This window comes from Lemur catta, chromosome 8 (genome assembly GCF_020740605.2).
Source record: "Lemur catta isolate mLemCat1 chromosome 8, mLemCat1.pri, whole genome shotgun sequence".
Lineage (NCBI taxonomy): Eukaryota > Metazoa > Chordata > Mammalia > Primates > Lemuridae > Lemur > Lemur catta.
Window position 1 is genome coordinate 70,169,598 of NC_059135.1, and position 17,472 is coordinate 70,187,069.

At 39.0% G+C, this 17,472-nt stretch overlaps 1 protein-coding gene across 9 annotated transcripts in view; it reads right to left on the bottom strand.

Annotated features, from left to right (window-relative positions):
- FMNL2 (formin like 2) overlaps positions 1-17,472 on the bottom strand; it is a 294,756-nt gene that overhangs the window by 266,930 nt on the left and 10,354 nt on the right. The window lies entirely within an intron of this gene.

Below are 17,472 nucleotides of genomic sequence, written 5' to 3' on the forward strand. Positions count from 1 at the left end.
ATGAGGCCATAACTATGTGTTCACAAATCATCTTTAGACATCAGAACTCTTCCTTGTTAAAATAAGTCAAATCCCAGTACTTCTAATGCCTCTCTACCCACCCGTCTCAAAAATCAAAAAGATCCAAGGAGACGCATATAAGTAACCAAACAGTCCATCATTCATTATAAACGCCTTGTCATCCTGAAGTATAATATTTCTTATTGATTTTATAGTATCCCTAGAAAATAAGCTCTGCCCCATCTTGAAGGGGAAAAAATCTCCAGATCTAAACTTTGTAGTCTGAAAAAAAATTAAAAATAAAAATAAAAGAAAGAAAATAGGGCAACGGCTGTTTTCTGAGGAACACAGAAGCAGTAAGAACAATCCTGAGGTTCAAATTTCCACATCCTTGCATTCTTTCACACTCACTCAGACCCCAAGTGCCTGCCTAGGGAAAGAGAGAAATGCCTTAATGTTAACTCTGTACATGTCCAGTCATGGAGGCTAAATTGCATGTGTTAGCGGCATAGACAGGCAGCCTACAGCCTTCTTCATTCACCTAACAGCCTTACCAGGCCCATAAATTTTGAGGATTAATAGGGATACAAAGAACTTAATAAAAGGAAATATCAAAGGCAGGCCATCAGGTAAATAGACATTACTGTACAACGAAAGCCATACTTAAGGCGCACAGACTAACCTAGCTGCATAGCAAGCACTTGTCCAAGTCTTATTTGCCAATCAGCCAGCCACATGGCTTCTGTAAGTAATAATCTGAACTTAAGATACAGAAACCTTTCTGGTTCCTTAAATTACAACCCGGAAAGGTGATGCTCATCCTGTAGCCTCATGTGAATGTGATAGGAAACAATTAATGACTTAACCACTATTGTCTCCTCCCTTGGTGACAAGATACAGAAAAGGCTGAATATGCCCACAGGCTTCACCAGCTCTTTTAACATTTTGAAACTATATAAAAGTTTTTCCTGTTAAAAAAAAGCAGGGAGCATGATTTAAACAATCACTTTTAAAAAATACTACCTAGACTACTATCCCTTTTCTCAAGTGGATATTTTGTTGCAGAAAACTAAGGAGCATCTCATTTAGAGCTACAATGTGCACTAAAAGATCCCCACATTAAAAACATGCAAAAGGGAAAGACTTAGATATAATCTGATGCCTCAAAAACAAAATAAAAAACACAAAACCACACTGGATGTTATTTTATGGCCTTTATTTCTTCATCAAAATTGAACTTTTTATATAAACAAGAGGTGGATAAAGCTCTGACATTCAAAAATCAGGAGGAAAAAAATGTTAATTCTTCAGGGAATTCTCCTCCACATCTTCAAACCAGAAGATTTATAAAGCAATTACCAACAGTAAACTTCTAATTTCCCATTTGACTTTCAATAGTTCTGCTTTAGATTATTAATCTGGCTCCCTTTGCTCCCCCCCCTTCTCTCCCTTCCTTCCTCTCTTTCCCTCCTCTGTTTTAAAATAAGCCCAAAGTACCAACCCAAAAAGACTCCAAAGACCACTGGTCAACTTGTTCCATCCTTGAGAAACAAGAAGAAAAAGTCAGTACTTTTTGGATTTGAAGTTCCCTCAAGGAAGAATTAGTTGTTATTTTGACTACATAAAAAATAACCTTTCAAAATGAAACAAAAGATAACCAAATGTTGCTAGATCTTAAGCCTAAGAATATGAAATACATGGACGAGAAGTTATTTTGCTTACTTAGTAGCAACCAGACCCTGATAAGAATATTTTGCCCATTTCAGAAATGATATTTTTAAGAAATCATCTAGGAAACAGACTAAGAAGCATTATAGGATGAAAGGCTCAAAGATAATCTTCTCTAGGAGGAAAGAGATCACACAAACTTCAGTTATAAAGCCTGAGAAAGGGAAGGCTAAGAGGCACTGAAGTCATCTTTAATTCCATGAAAATTAATACTATATGAAAGATGGTGACCAGATGTTCCTCATCACCTGAGTAGAAAACAAATGGAAAAGGCCTTGAACTTCGGCAAAAGGGCTCTGAGAGCCCAAGTTCCTGCATAGCAGGTGAACTAGTCCAGTAAGTTTCAGACTTTAATACACATATGAATCACTTGTGTCATCTAGATAATATGTAGACTGTTTCAGTAGGTTAAGAGCAAGAACTGAGAATCTGCATTTCTAACAAGTTCCCAGATGATGCTAATGCTCCTAATCCTGGAACCACGCTTTGCAGCTCATTTTGGCTGTCAGTTTAGTGGAACAGGGTCACCACCACTCTACTTGGCTATAGCCATTGGTCTTGATAAGCAAGCTTGCCCAAAGGGAGCAGATCCTATAAACCTTGCTCAACAGTGAGCTTAAAGATGGAAATCACGGAAAACACTAAAAAATAGCTGAAAAATACCAGAATACAAAATCTCTTTGAACCAGGTGCATAGTCAGCTTCCTGGAGCCCTGAGGTGTGGTTTTAACCTGGGAGAAAGGAAGTAAGACAGGATGACCTCACATACCTGGAAGGCACACTGATTTCACAATCCCCTCCTAACCTGTTTTACAAATTACCAGTGCTCTTGAGGAGCCAAGAAATTCTCTAAGTGACTCTTCCCATGCAGAAAGTATTGCTTAAGAACTTTGTCAATTAAAATATGGAACATTTGAGTGCAAAAGCAATAAATGAATAGAAGTAAGACCTTCTTAAATGTGATAATCCACATTTTTTAGCTCATTCTGAGTAGTCTCCAGCAATTACTCATATTTCCACTCAAAGATTAAGAACATAAATGCCTACTAAATACCTAAAGACTAACAATACACAATAAGAAGGCAGCCTCCTACACTAAACAAGCAAAATAAAACCATTCCTCAGAGCATTTTAAAACAGAGCACACTACATTTAAAGCTGCAGCTCTACCAGGATTCATATTTATCTTTGTGTATGTAGACTCTACATTTAGTCAAGTATATGTTATTATGCTTAATCCAGCATCAGGCAGCCTATAGCACAGAGTATATGTTCAATAAACACTTTTTTTTTTTTTTTTTTTTTTTTTGAGATAGGGTCTCCTTCTGTTGCCCAGGCTAGAGTGCAGTAGCATCATCATAGCTCATTGCCACCTCAAACTCCTGGGCTCAAGCTATCCTTCTGCCTCAGCCTCCCAAGTAAGTGGGACTGCAGATGTATGCCACCATACTCGGCTAATTTTTCTATTTTTTGTAGAAACAGGGGTCTCACCACATTGCTCAGCTGGTCTTGAACTCCTGACCTCAAGCAATACTCCTGCCTAAGCCTCCCAAAGTGCTAAGATTACAAAGGAGGCAAATGTGCTATTCTTATAGGGAAATCTCAGTACATCCAAAATTGAACTCATCTTGCCCTCTATGACCTAACTGGCCCAGTCTGTTGGCTGTACCAATAATCTTCCAAATCCCCTGGCTTTAGTAAACAGAGTTATTGGCTCGGCATGGTGGCTCATGCCTGTAATGCTAGCACTCTGGGAGGCCAAAGCAAGAGGATTGCTTGAGCTCAGGAGTTACCAGCCTGAGCAAGAGCGAGACCTCTTCTCTATCAAAAATAGAAAAAATTAGCTGGGCATCATGGCACACATGCACCTGTAGTCCCAGCTACTCAGGAGGCTGAGGCAGGAGGCTCACCTGAGCCCAGAAGTTTAAGGTTGCAGTGAGCTATGATGACACCACTGCACTCTAGCCTGGAGCAACAGAGCGAGAGCCTGTCTCAAAAAAAAAAAAAAAACACTGGAGTTATTGACTCTTCTATGATTCTATAGATCAAGGTTCTGAACCTGGGATCCATGACCTCTGATAGCTGATGAATGGGTTTCTGGAACTGCATGTTGATTTCTCACATGTATTATATCTATGCACTTTTCTTGGGATACAGATCCACAGCTTCAATAAGAGTCTCGACAAATCCCTGATCCAAACAAGGACCAATGTAAATCCAAGCCCTACCCTTTCTTCCTAGGCACTGACTCTCAGGTCTCCCCTTCTTCATTCTTCCAGACACCTATTTGTCTATCTCCATCACTACTGACTGCCTGATTATGGCAGTAGACTTTTGATGGGGCTTTCTAACTCTGTCTTTGTCCACTCTAAGCCATTTTAAGATTGCTCCCAGATAACATTTCTAAAACATAAGTTTGATGACAACTTCTCTTGTCATTTTCACAGGGACTCTACATTCTTCTAGCCATATCAAACTACCTGTAGTCCCTCAAAACATACCATACCACTGTGCCTTTCCCCAGAATGACTTCCCCCAAAACTGCTCCCTACCTCTCTCGAACTCCAAGCCATTACAATCATCTTCCACTCTTCAAGTCAACTCTTCTTCAGTTTCTTTTCTAATTCCTTGCCAGTCTCTGCCACCAAGGAATTACACCACCTGTGGGCTCCCATTTAATACATATTCCTATTTGGGCATTGACTGTATAAGCACATTGTCTTTTCATCCAGTATACTCTAATATAGTGCCCAAAACACCATGATCACCCAATAATCCTCACTGAATGAATAAATAAATCACATATTATGTGCTGGGCACATAAATGTGCAATACCCTTATGTGGATTAAAAAGTCTTCAAAAATAGCTTTACTTCATCTTATATCTCAATTTTCTGAATCATCAATAATAGTATTATTTAGAGATTGCAGGAGGCATGTTCTAAATGGGAGGATAAGACTTCTCAATTCCTCAAGAAGCTGTTATTAACAAATTTCACTCACCAAGGGAGATAATTCTGAATTCTCAGTACCAATACAGAAAATAATCTAGCTAAAAACTTTCTTAAATACAGCTGGGTTTATTTCAGATACTAAACAGAAATATTATTGGTGAAACTCCTTTATGTAAGATCAAAGTTACAGGCTAATTCCAAGATCTGAGTTAGTCTCTAGTTGCACAATTTACCATTTTGCCAGGAAAAGAACCCAAAGCAAATCTAAATAGATTAATTTATTAGAAATACTGGTCATGGGATTCCTTCAGAAATTCTGCCAAATTTGCTCTTGCTGCATTAGATTGTCTCAAGATATGTTTTATGGCTTACTAATGTTTTGGTTTCAAAGCCTGGCTCTCTGGCTAATACCGTGACAATGTTCAAAGGCAGAGCAAGAAAGCCCTAAAACTGCCAACATTTTCTTTTCATTCACCCCTTAGGTATCTACTGCCTAATAACTCCATGCATATCCTATAGGCCTCTATAAACAATTTGTTGACTCAATTTTAACCTTAACATCTATGGGTCTGGTAGAAATTCCTAAAGGATATGAAAATTTCATTGAAAATGACTAAATGTGGTCTTTATTTCCAAGAGACCCAATTTTTACCCACCCACCCAGGCCACCCCTCTTCTGCTTTCCCTGGCTGAACTCACTTCTCTGTAATTAATACAACCAAGGGGGAAAAGTGTCCTGGTAGAGGGGCAGATCTGAGGCTCCTTGGACCTACCTCATGAGCAATTTATTTCACGAATGCAAATAAAACAAAACCTAGTGTCATGAATCCCAATGTAGACAACATCAAGAACAAAAATCAAGTATCAACTCCAAGCTATCTGGGGTCTGCTATAGCAAAGTAAGTTAATGTATTGTCTAGCAGGTACCATATACCAAATAGAAAACTCAGCCCACCATTGAAGCTATCAAAATATAGACTTTTCAGAAGCATCCAGAATTCTTCTTCTATAAAGCTCTTCAGAAACACTGAGAAACAAAGGAGACACATCAGAAATTGTTACAATTAGCAAATATCTTAGTAAAAACCCCCAAAGAAAACTCCAAATGGGAACAGAAGAGCCTAGTACTTGAGTCATCCTCTCATAATGAGATTCAAACTAAGGTTTTCAGGAAACAAAGTAATATACAAGGAGTTTAATCAATTTCCATTTAGCTGTATTTCAAACATGTAGAAACTTGAAACATAGTTTTTAGAATCTGACTTCATTTGGTTTTGGTAATAGCTTTAGAGATATTGTTCACATACCGTATGATTTACCTTTTTTTTTTTTAAACAGAGTCTCCCTATTTTGTCCAGCCTGGCCTCAAGGAATCCTCCCACCTCAGCCTCCCAAGTAGCAGGGACTGCACACATACCCCACAGCGCCCAGCTATGAACCACCCGTTTAAAGGATACAATTCTATGGTTTTTAGTATATTCAGAGTTGTACAACATTCACCACCATCAATTTTGGAATATTTTCATCACTTCAACAAAGAACCCTGTATCCTTCAGCTATCACTCACCCCAGCCCCACCCCCAGTCCTTCTAGCCCTAAGCCTATTATGGACATTTCAACTAAATAGGATCCTATAACATGTAGTCTTTTGTGACTGGCTTCTTTGACTTGCCACGGTGTTTTCTAGGTTCCTCATGTTGTAGCATGCATCAGCACTTCATTCTTTTCTACCACCCAATAAAATTCCATTGCATGAATATACCATTTTTGGTTTGTCCATTCATCAAAGGGATTCTGATTTTTAAAGGAAACAAAGTTAAAGTCAATAAGTTACTGAGTGAAATTTTGTCAATAACAGGGTTTCCTGAAGTCAGAATAGACTCAGCTTCAGGCACCGTTAATCAATAATCAATGATTATCAATGAGTAGAACTGTAAAGCACCACAGGGTGCTCAGTACCTTCTGCACCATCAAAAAAAAACAAAAGTGGGGGAGTGAGGGAAGCCACCAAACACAGAGTTCATTAGAAGGAGAGACGATAGATTCCCTGTCAGACCTAGCTTCCTCATCTGTAAAATATCCCAAAGGGTTGCAGCTAGAATTAAATCCCCTTCAGGGATTAGCCCATTTCACCTCTGTCACTGAAAAATAAAATGAAGCCCAGGGAAGAAAGTGGTGTAAAAGTCACAGGAACAATTAATGGCAAAGTTAAAACTTGATTCTCCTAATGCCCATTTTGTTATTTTCACCACTCTGGTCTATGTCTTAACACGGCATTCATCATCATCCTAAGGAAATGATTTAGAATGTGTGCCAAGACTCAGTTACAAGGATGCTCAGAGCACGAGCATGCAAGCATCCTGACAAACGAACAAGAAGGAACTAGTTAAACTCTGAAATGCTCATCAATATAACACTTTGCAAACACTCAAAAATTCTAATTAAACATATAAAAATATGTTCATGATGTGGATGTACACAATAGCACAAAACCATACAAGAATACATACCAAAATATTAACAGTGCTTATCTCTGGGCAGCGGAATTAGAAATGCTCACAATTTTTGTTCCTAAACTGCATTTTCTAACATTCTACAATGAGAATATCATTATTTGTACTAGTGGAAAAATTACTCCTAAATTTGTTTTCCATTGAGTATAATTTGTTATATTCTATTTTATAACTTTACAGTAACAAGACTTTAAAATTCAGTGTCATTCCTCACTCTGCATTATTACATATAAGACGATTTCTCTCTACCAAAGCCCTTTGGAGGATTTATCTCATATCAATGCTCTAAGATGGTTAAGAGTGATAGTTAATCTGGTTTGCAGGTGGTGAAGTAAAAATGCAGGGGCTCTTAGGGATGTGACTAGCACAGCTGGGATTAAAGCCCCTGGGTTTGAGTCATTCCAGCCTTCATAGCTAATCTGTAAATCAGAAACATAAAACCAGAAACAGGAAAGATCTCATGAGAATAGTGCTATCTTGTACGGTCTACGATATAAACTTCAGGCAGCTAGGAAGAAACTATCAAACCACCTTCTATCATGATACTATTCTACCACTGAAGACAAGAGGAGGAATATAGGTAGAAACAGACACAACAAACAAGGACAATTTCTATAAAAGTATATTTGAAACAATTAAAAAAGCCCCAGTAATCACCCACAATTTAGGACACCCCAAAAGCCTCCCCTATGCTTTTAGTTTTTCATTTTTATTTTAGTAGAACCATTCAAATGAGTAAAAATCAAGTTGATAATATCAAGCTAAATGTCAAACAAAAATTTGTAAAAAAAATTGTTAGTATCAATATACAGATTCTTACCAAATATACAAAACTCAGGAGACATACATCAGAAGGTATCAAAGAATAAAAATTTTTCCTTTACAAGTGTAGTATTTTCCAGATAAATGTTTTTCTAGGGAAAAAAATGAGACAACAGATTCAAATATATTAACAAGCCTACTCAATATCCTCGAGTCTTAATTCTTCTCCATTTATTGTGCAGTCAAAAATTTTAAAAAGCAAACGTTTCCAACCTTAGCATAACTACAAGGTATAAATACTGGCAACTCAGAAAAATCTAAGGAATATTCTTATAAACAAATCTAAAGAGTAAACAATTTCTTCAGTGTGGGCTTTATGAACTAAGGGATTTAAATGATATCTGACCAGGTTGCTTTAATATTGTATTACAAATAAACTCTGGAATTTTGGTATCATGTAGTACATCTTTTCCATCTAAAATAAGACCAAGATATTTTAAAAGAGCAGAATGGTATAGAAAATGCAGTACCATTCACATAGTAAAGATAAGAATTTTTTTATAAAGCTCGTTTTGTTTCTTTTTCTTTGAATTTATAGAACTTGTGTATACTGGGCCATAAATGTAAAGTGTATTTTAGCACAGGTTGCAATCAATTATTCCTATTCAAAGAATAATCTTAATTCCTTCAGAGTAGGCCATCGGTATTCATTTTCAGAAGATAACATAGATCATTTGTTAATAGAAAAAAAGTGACTGATTTTAAGAATTGTTCTCATTCATCTTACTATGAGCATCTCATAAATCTCATTCACCTTTCTATGAACAAGTAAGATATGACTAAAGAGCAATGATGCCGTTTGCGGCTTCCAGAACTCCCTTTATTATGCTTTAGTTGCAATTTCTCTTTTCTGATAGGATAGTGAGAAATCAACACAATAGTGACATTCCATTTTAATAAGCTGTCCTTTGGGGTTTACAGCCTGCAGTGTTGTTATTGAGAGATGCCACCTTTGGAAGCTAAATCCACTCCAGGCCTGCTGCCCTCACCCTCTGTCTGCAGCAAGAAAGAGGAGAGCAGAGTAGTTGAATACTGAAGCCAAGATGGTCCTCTGTATGTCCCACCTCGCCATTGCCCCTCGCTTAAAAAGAAAAATTAACTCCACATTTACTTCCTGTTGCCTAACTCCCCAACTTCCTTGAATTGTTTTTACCTGTTATGTTAAAAAAAAAAAAAAAAAAAAAAAAAGACTACCTCTTAGGCCAATGCTGAAAGAGTGAAATTAAATGGTAGAGTGAGAAATGTATATAGCACAACAGTTAAGACTGGGAGCTTAGAAGCTGGAGAGCTCAAGTTCAAATCCTCACACTTATTGTGTGACTTTGGACAAATTGTTCCATCTCTTTGCAACTAAGTTTCCTCTTCAGTAAAATGGGAATTACAATATCTACCTTCTTGGGGAGTTAATAAGATTAAGTGTATTAAGAGATGTTGAGCCCAGCACAAAGACTCAACGTATATTAGCTGCTGTTACTACATTAAGTTTTCCATAAACAATACCAATCTATACTCATCTCACTCTAAAGTTTAAAATGGATGGCAACCAATTTTTTTTTGTTTTATATTTCTAAATCTTATCACAAGAAATATATTGTAAGCTCCTGGGTGATAGCTCCCTGTTAATACTCATCATATCTAGCACCAAGTAGGTGCTAAAAAATATTTGCTAACTAATATGTAGACACAACCTGTGTAGACAGTGGGAATGAACTCCACTAACATTAACCACACCACAGGAAAACAGGCATTTTAGAGAGCACTCCAACAATAATCACTCAAGTTGAAGATTTGTGCCCAGAACCAATAATTGCACTTCTAGGTATACAACCTTAAGAAACATGTACCTGTGCATCAGGTGACACAGACAAGGATTTTGATTGTAACATTACTTGTAATAAGAAACTAAATAGCCTTAAATGTCCACCAACAGGGGAAGAGACAGTTGATTCTCATTATTTGCCACAGTTATGTTCTATAAAGTCACCGCGTACACTGAATCATCAAATACTGAACCATTGCTCCTAGGGGAAACATAGGGTTAGGTTCCCCAGACCCTCTGGTTGCAGCATTTTTGTCAACTGATCAATACATGAAACCATGTTATGTGTGTGTTTCTGTTTAAAGACACCTTACCTAAAATATATTGATTCATTAACCTTGAACTCACAGCCAACAGCTAACTCATACAGAAAAGCAGTCTATCTAACATATATGTCCTCTCAGTAAGGCACATCACAGCCTTCCTGCACTTAGGAACACTGAACAGCACTTCAACATTACACTCAGAGACCATTTGAAACAGCAACATCACCAAAAAGCACAAAAATGCAAAAAATGTGGCACTGAATAAAAGGCAAAAGAGACCCTGTGTACCGTATGCAAGCCGAAACAAGAGGGCAGAGTGTCGAAACAAGAGGGCAGAGTGTCGACTCATTCGATCTCAGCTGGGAAGGTGTGCATCAGGGGACTCAAAATTTTTCACCACTCTGTGCTCCACAAATGACCATTAAAACACTAACAGTATTAATTTTGGGGTTACAAATAAGCTTTTATCGAACAGGCAAAGTCTCAAATCCAGAATTCACAAATAATGAGGATCAACTGTAATTTATGGTACATTCATTCAATGAATATGATTCAAAAGCTAAATGGCCTAAAGCTACATGCATCAACAGGACTACTTCTCAAGTGAAATGTATAAAGATTCAATAGTACACACGGATCCCACCATATCTATAAATTCAGAAACTATAAGTTACTGTCGACAACTATGTACAGAAATGACACACCGATTTCATTAAGGACTATTTTCCATTAAGAAAGTGTCTATTTGAAGGATGATTTTTCAGTAGTGAACTACCCGTACTACAGGGCACACACGTACTCACAGCATTACATTGCACAAAAGGAGATTCTGTACGTGAAATTACAGCACACACTAGAGCAGCACTGCAAATCACTTAACAGCATGACAGACTACGACTATTACAAGGGTCTGTTTGCGCAGAAGGAAAGAATGCCTGTAAGAGAGAGAGATGAAAAGGAGAGACAAAGGGTCAAATTTTCATTTCTAGATGCACCCTGTGTATCTGCGGCTTCTTTGAAGTTCATGGGAGTTTCTTCCCAGAAGGAAGACATGCGGCATAGAGCAGAATGATCCAAAAGCAAGCTTAGTCACTGGAACACGAGAAAAACCTAAAGCTCTAAAAAAAATCATTCCTAAAGTAAGGGAGAATGTTTGGGAAGGAAAGCTCTTGAATGGAAACTAATACAAGAAGAATAGTTCCTACAGCAAAAGACTAGGAATGACCCATCAGGATTTTATATTCATTGGGACAAAGCAGTGGTTTTCTTGGGGCAAAGAAAAAGACACCGTCTAACTCCTGGTTTTGTTTCTGCTCAAGAAAAAATAAATATTTGTGATGCTGTTAGGTTTCGTTAATAATTCTCTTCTTTGTTCACTTTTGGCAGTTACTATCACAAGCATTAGGGTAAAGTCTAGCACCCCACCAAAAATACCAGCATTGTGATTGATGTGTGATTCAAAAAAGCTGTCAAAATGGATACTCCAAAAGGAATGAGTCACACGGCGGGGCCAAGCATGCTATTATTTTTGAACCATATTATAATCCTTTTCATCTGGACCTTCTTAGGGTTGGCTTATTACTTCCTTTCATGCTATTCTAAGCTGACTAAGGGCTACAATAAATGGCACAAGAGGCCTGACAGAAAGGGTTCATACCTTCATTACTAAAATCCAAAAATTAAGGCTATTTGATATGTAAATAGGGCACCAAGAAAAACATGCACACAGCTCCAGCCCACGTCATTTAAGAACCCTCAAGGATCTGAGAACACAGAGAATTTTATCCCACACAAGTATGACAGTGCTATCAAATATTCTTTTATCTCACTAATTTAAAAAAGCAGATTGCAACTATGAAATTTAGGGCAATAGCGACATTTACCAGCTAAGAGAAAAAATTATCCATTTTCCTCACCGGATAGTAAGTAGCATGCATCTTCAGAAAAATCTAGGCTCTCATTTCTGGATGGTGGTACTGTTTTTATTTGATTTGGACAAGCCTTTGTTTCATAAGCCTAGCTCTGTCTGATTCAGCAAGACTGTGCAGGACGTAACCCAAACAGATTAACATAGTACCTTCTGGGAAAAAATACAGCAAAGGGTTACTGGGGAAATGCAACCTATAATGTCTTCTTTCTTTGCTTCGTAGATCAAGTTGGATGGCATTGTATTCCTGATTTGAAACAACACAGTTTTTACTGAACAATGCTCTTATCTCAATCAATCAAACAGAAGACGATCTATAAACAAGTTATTCAAAAAAAATTTTTTTTCTTCCAGTACTGGAATTCAGAATAAAGTCCAAATGACTCCATCCATCCCAGAATGGAGCTGGAGCCAAACAAAACTTCAACAGCCATTTCTTCAAGGCTCAGATAGTCATGACCTCGAATGTATTTTCTCATGTGAACTAGCTGCTTAATGGTCACAGCACTGTACTCAGCATGGTGGTTATCTGCTGCGATTGTGAAAACACTAACACTTCCGTTAGGCTCTGAAATGAAATAATCCAATGCCCTGAACATCAGGGGGGAATGTGTGTGTGTGTATATCACAAAAGATACAGGGGTCAAGATAAAATCCAAGTAGAAGCTACATGCATGGTCCAGAACTTTGGAAACATTCACATATCAGAGAAGGTCAGTAACTACAATTTTAAGGCAAGAGTACCAAGCACAGACCACCACAGGTTCGATTCTGGGCATTCTGGGGCTCTGCTTCTCTTGTTGTTCTTCACGTTTGAGGTTCATGATGATTGAACCAAAGTTACCTATGAAATACACTAAAGTCCCATTAGAATCCACAGCTTGGACCCTAAAGCCAGTGTTTTAATAAAGTCAAATTAAAAAGGGCCCAAAATAATCAGAACTACCACTTTTTCTGAAGTGCTTAGCTGATGTACTAAGGAACATCATTTAGTATCTGCAACAACCCAAAGAGTCAGCTCTAGACCTCACAGCAGATGTGGCTACCCCCGTCTCGGAAAGGTCCAGCAACTAGTAAGCAGCAAAATCCTGATTCAGACTCAGGTCTAATTCCAAAGCCTGTGTTCATAAACAAACTTTTTTTAAAAAATAAGTTTTTACTAGCTCAGTTAAATGTCCTTATATAAGATCCAACACTTCTTACAATAAGCTTTGTAGAAAAGACTGCAAGCTTTCTAGCAGAGTGAGCATAGGGACATCTACTAAGTTTCTGAAGCCTGCAACTTAGAGGAGTAAGGCTCATAGTCTATCACTCTGTGGGGTGGGTTCTCCTACCACCTGTAAGGCCATCCTCGGGATTGTACTTTTCACCAGAGTCTTCCCAGTTGATTGCAGATACACCTAGACACACAGCTTTAAGCTTTCAGGCACACAGCAGAATTCATTTTGTCTATGTTTTTATGTATTACAACTTTCAGCCAAATGTCTAGATTTATCAGCTTCATCTAAAACGTTAGAAAACTTCAACCTTAATATGTTCTTCTATAGCACATTATATACAGAGTGCACATATATATAAGTGCTTTTAAGTATCCTATAATCTTCATTTTCTTGCCTACAATATCTCTTCCAGTAGGCATTTAAAGGTAGAGAGGATGTTTTATTCACCTCTGCATCCCAACATCTTAACAGGCCTTGCTTGGTGTAAACACCCAAACAAAACATTGGTTAAATGTAGGAATGAAATCACATGGGATTTGTTTTTTAAAAAAATAAGCAATCCTTAACATAAGGCCTAATAATACAATATAATAATGGTTGTCCCTCTCACAAGGAAGTGCAAGTCTGTGGGTTATCGCTGAGGTCTGAGCAAACGGCTTACTACACAGCCTTCAAGCTGTAACAACACAGCCATTTTTCTAGGGACATTTAAAAAAACAAAGGTTCAGAGTCAGTTGTCTGAAAGAGAGCTTTCAGAAATTCTTCAGAAGACAACTGTTACTAGAAAAAAAAAATCAGTTTGATCACAAGCTTATTTGGCCTTTACTATTTTCAACAGTGGACAGTGGCTTATTCATCCAGTTCTTATTTTATCTTTATTAATAATTTTTTGAAAGAGATATAGTTACTGTTGTTTCCGGATATATAATGACGAAATGCAAACAAACTGAAAAAGATGTTGAACTTGCCATCACAGGGCTTTCAATTTACCCTGAAACATTTATATTTATTTATGTTTTTGTATTGGCAATCAAAAAAGTATGTTAGGAACACAGTTTTTGAGTCAACAAAGTTTGGTGTTCAGCTCCACTACCTACTAGAAATGTGTCTTCGGGCAAGTTCTTTAACTTCTCTAATCCTGTGTTTCTCATATATGAAACAGGGATTTGCCTACCTTTCAGGTTTCCTGAGCTACCTTTCATGTTTACTGAAATGACTGAAGAAACGTACAATAAGTGACCTATACTGCATTATTACTGAACATGCATCAAACCCACTTGAGCGCTGCCTTAAAATCCTCACAAGCTTATTTAAAGACTTACTGTGATACTGAATGGTGTAAACCCATAGCCAAGCAAGAAGACATCAGAATTTCCACCCATTCTCCAAGTCGCTGCTGGAGGTCTCAGAGTTCCATGTGCAGAAGGGTAGGAATGTTCAGACATCGGCCCAGTTCTCTTTTGCAGCTTCCCCTTTAGTCAAGCTCAACCGGTTCTCAAACTTTAACATGCAAAAGAATTACTTTCTAGGGTTTTTTCACTAGAATTGTGCACACAGTACTTTCATAGAACTTCTACACAATTTAAGGAATTTTGGGATCATTTTAACTATATACAGCTTCGACCTTTTTTTTTTTTTTTTTTTTGACACAGTGGCATCATCAAGATCACAGCAACCCCAAACTCCTGGGCTCAAACAATCCTCCTGCCTCAGCCTCCCGGGTAGCTGGGACTACAGGTGCTCGCCACCATGCCCGGCTAATATTTTAATTTGTTTGTAGAGACGGTCTCGCTAGGTTGCTGAGGCTGGTCTGGAACTGCTGGGCTTAAGTGATCCTCCTGTCTTGGTCTCCCAGAGTGCTGGGATTACAGGCGTAAGCCGACATGCCCTGCTAATTTTTCTTTTCTTTCTTTTTTTCTTTTCCTTCTTTTTTTCTTTTGAGACAAAGTCTCCCTCTGTTGCCCGAGCTAGAGTGCCATGCTGTCAGCCTCCCTCACAGCAACCTCTAACTCCTGGGCTCAAGCGATCCTTCTGCCTCAGCCTCCCAAGTAGCTGGGACTACAGGCATGCGCCACCATGCCCGGCTAATATTTTAATTTGTTTGTAGAGACGGTCTCGCTAGGTTGCTGAGGCTGGTCTGGAACTGCTGGGCTTAAGTGATCCTCCTGTCTTGGTCTCCCAGAGTGCTGGGATTACAGGTGTAAGCCACCGTGTCCCGCTAATTTTTCTTTTCTTTCTTTTTTTCTTTTGAGACAAAGTCTCCCTCTGTTGCCCGGGCTAGAATGCCATGGTATCAGCCTAGCTCACAGCAACCTCTAACTCCTGGGCTCAAGTGATCCTTCTGCCTCAGCCTCCCAGGTAGCTGGGACTACAGGTGCTCACCACCATGCCTGGCGAATATTTTTCTGTTTTTAATAGAGAGGTGTGAGGTGGCCCCACAGGCAAGGTCTGAAGCCCCCTAGGCTGAGTACATCCCACATGCTGAGCCCTTCATTTGCTCCAGGGTCCCTGGAACCCCCTCCAGAGCCAACTAGGGGAGAAACAAATGCCACTCCTCCCGCTTGAGGGCCCTTACCTGACCTTCACCCTCTGGCTGCCTGCTCCTCCTCTCTCAGACCTTAATGGGTAGACGCCACCTCACAGTACCCCACTTTATTCTCCTCCTCCCAGCACTTTCCAGCATCTGAACAGTTCCATTTACGTACCTGCACACCCCTTTCATGCCTGGTTCCCCCCACCGCCCCTCCCATTAAACTGCAAATTCCGTGAGGCCAGATGACCTGTCAGCCCATTCAGCACAGCAGCATCCTCCAGTGCCTACAACGCTGCCTGACGCAAGTAAGTGCTCAATAAACATTTCTGGCCCATCTGATTAAAGTATAAGCCTTTCTTAAGCAGTGTCAAAGGAGAAAACCACACAATGGAGTCCAGCAGCTACTGGGGCTGAGCTAAAATACCAGAAGCCTACTCCTTGCTTCCTATTCCAAGGAAACGTTTTCTGAACACTCAAAATACAGACATGGCACTTTCTCTCCAAATCCGTAGAGCTTAGTATATCTACATCTACACTGATTATGAAGCTGTCTGGGTTTCTGTTGTTGTTGTTGTTTGTATTCCCAGCTATATCCTGAGCCCCTTGAGATCACAGTCAGATTTTGCAGCATATAATACAAACTGGACTCACACAAAATAGCTATTTTGGGAATTAATGAATTTCATCCAGAGGGTATATGAACAAGGAACAGGAAGCATACATTTAATGACATCTTACAGCTAACTCAGAAAACACAGTGTATGGTAGAAAGAAGCAGGTTCTCTCATTAGACAGGCCTGGATTCAGATCCTGCCTCTTTAGCACTCTGGGCCCCACTGTCTCGTTGGTAAAAGGAAGAGAATACTTCCTTGGAAGGGCTGTCAAGAGCATGAGAGATAATGCTTATAGAGCTCCTAACAGAACCTGAGTGCTCACAAACATCACCTTAGTTTATAGTAGAATGTTCCCTGGAGTTTTAGTACAAAGACCCAGGATTGGATCACAAACTTCATCACCTTCTTATATAACTTCAAGCCATACATTCTCATGTCCTCTTTGTCTCATTTGTTAAAAATGCTTAGAATCACAGAAGACAATTTGAGAGCACTTTGTAAACAGCGAAGTACTAAAATGCCAAAATAAGGAATGCTGCCCATTTAAACCTGCCTCCCTCCAAATAGAAAAGAAAATATCATGAAGGACATTTTACTTTAAGAAAGCCCTCTGCTACTGTGGGTATCTACTCACTTAAGGACAGTACACCATGACCTGCCAATCTGGCTTAACAGTGACAAACCACTGGTTTTCTTTGGACATTTCAACTGCCCTCGTCCTTTTCTGCTAATTCACAAGTGTTCCGTGAAGAGTCAAGTGAAGCATGATGCCAACTTGTTATCTCTGAGTGTTTAGCATTCTTAGGCACCTACCACAATCAAGTGATATGGGGAATACCATAATGAGTAAGAATCTGTAACAAAGTATCATTTCAACACAAAGGCAAGTTATGTGCAATTAACAGTCAGCCCAGTGTGGTCAGCTAAATAGGTTCTCAGAGCAGCTACTCATATTCCCAGCTCTTTCAGGGCGTACCGTTCTCCAGGCAAGTCAGTAATTAGCTGCTGAGACCCTTCCCAGGTCTGTGCTGGGTAAGGAAAAGCTGTCGGGCCCGGTAAGACCTGATCCTTGCCTT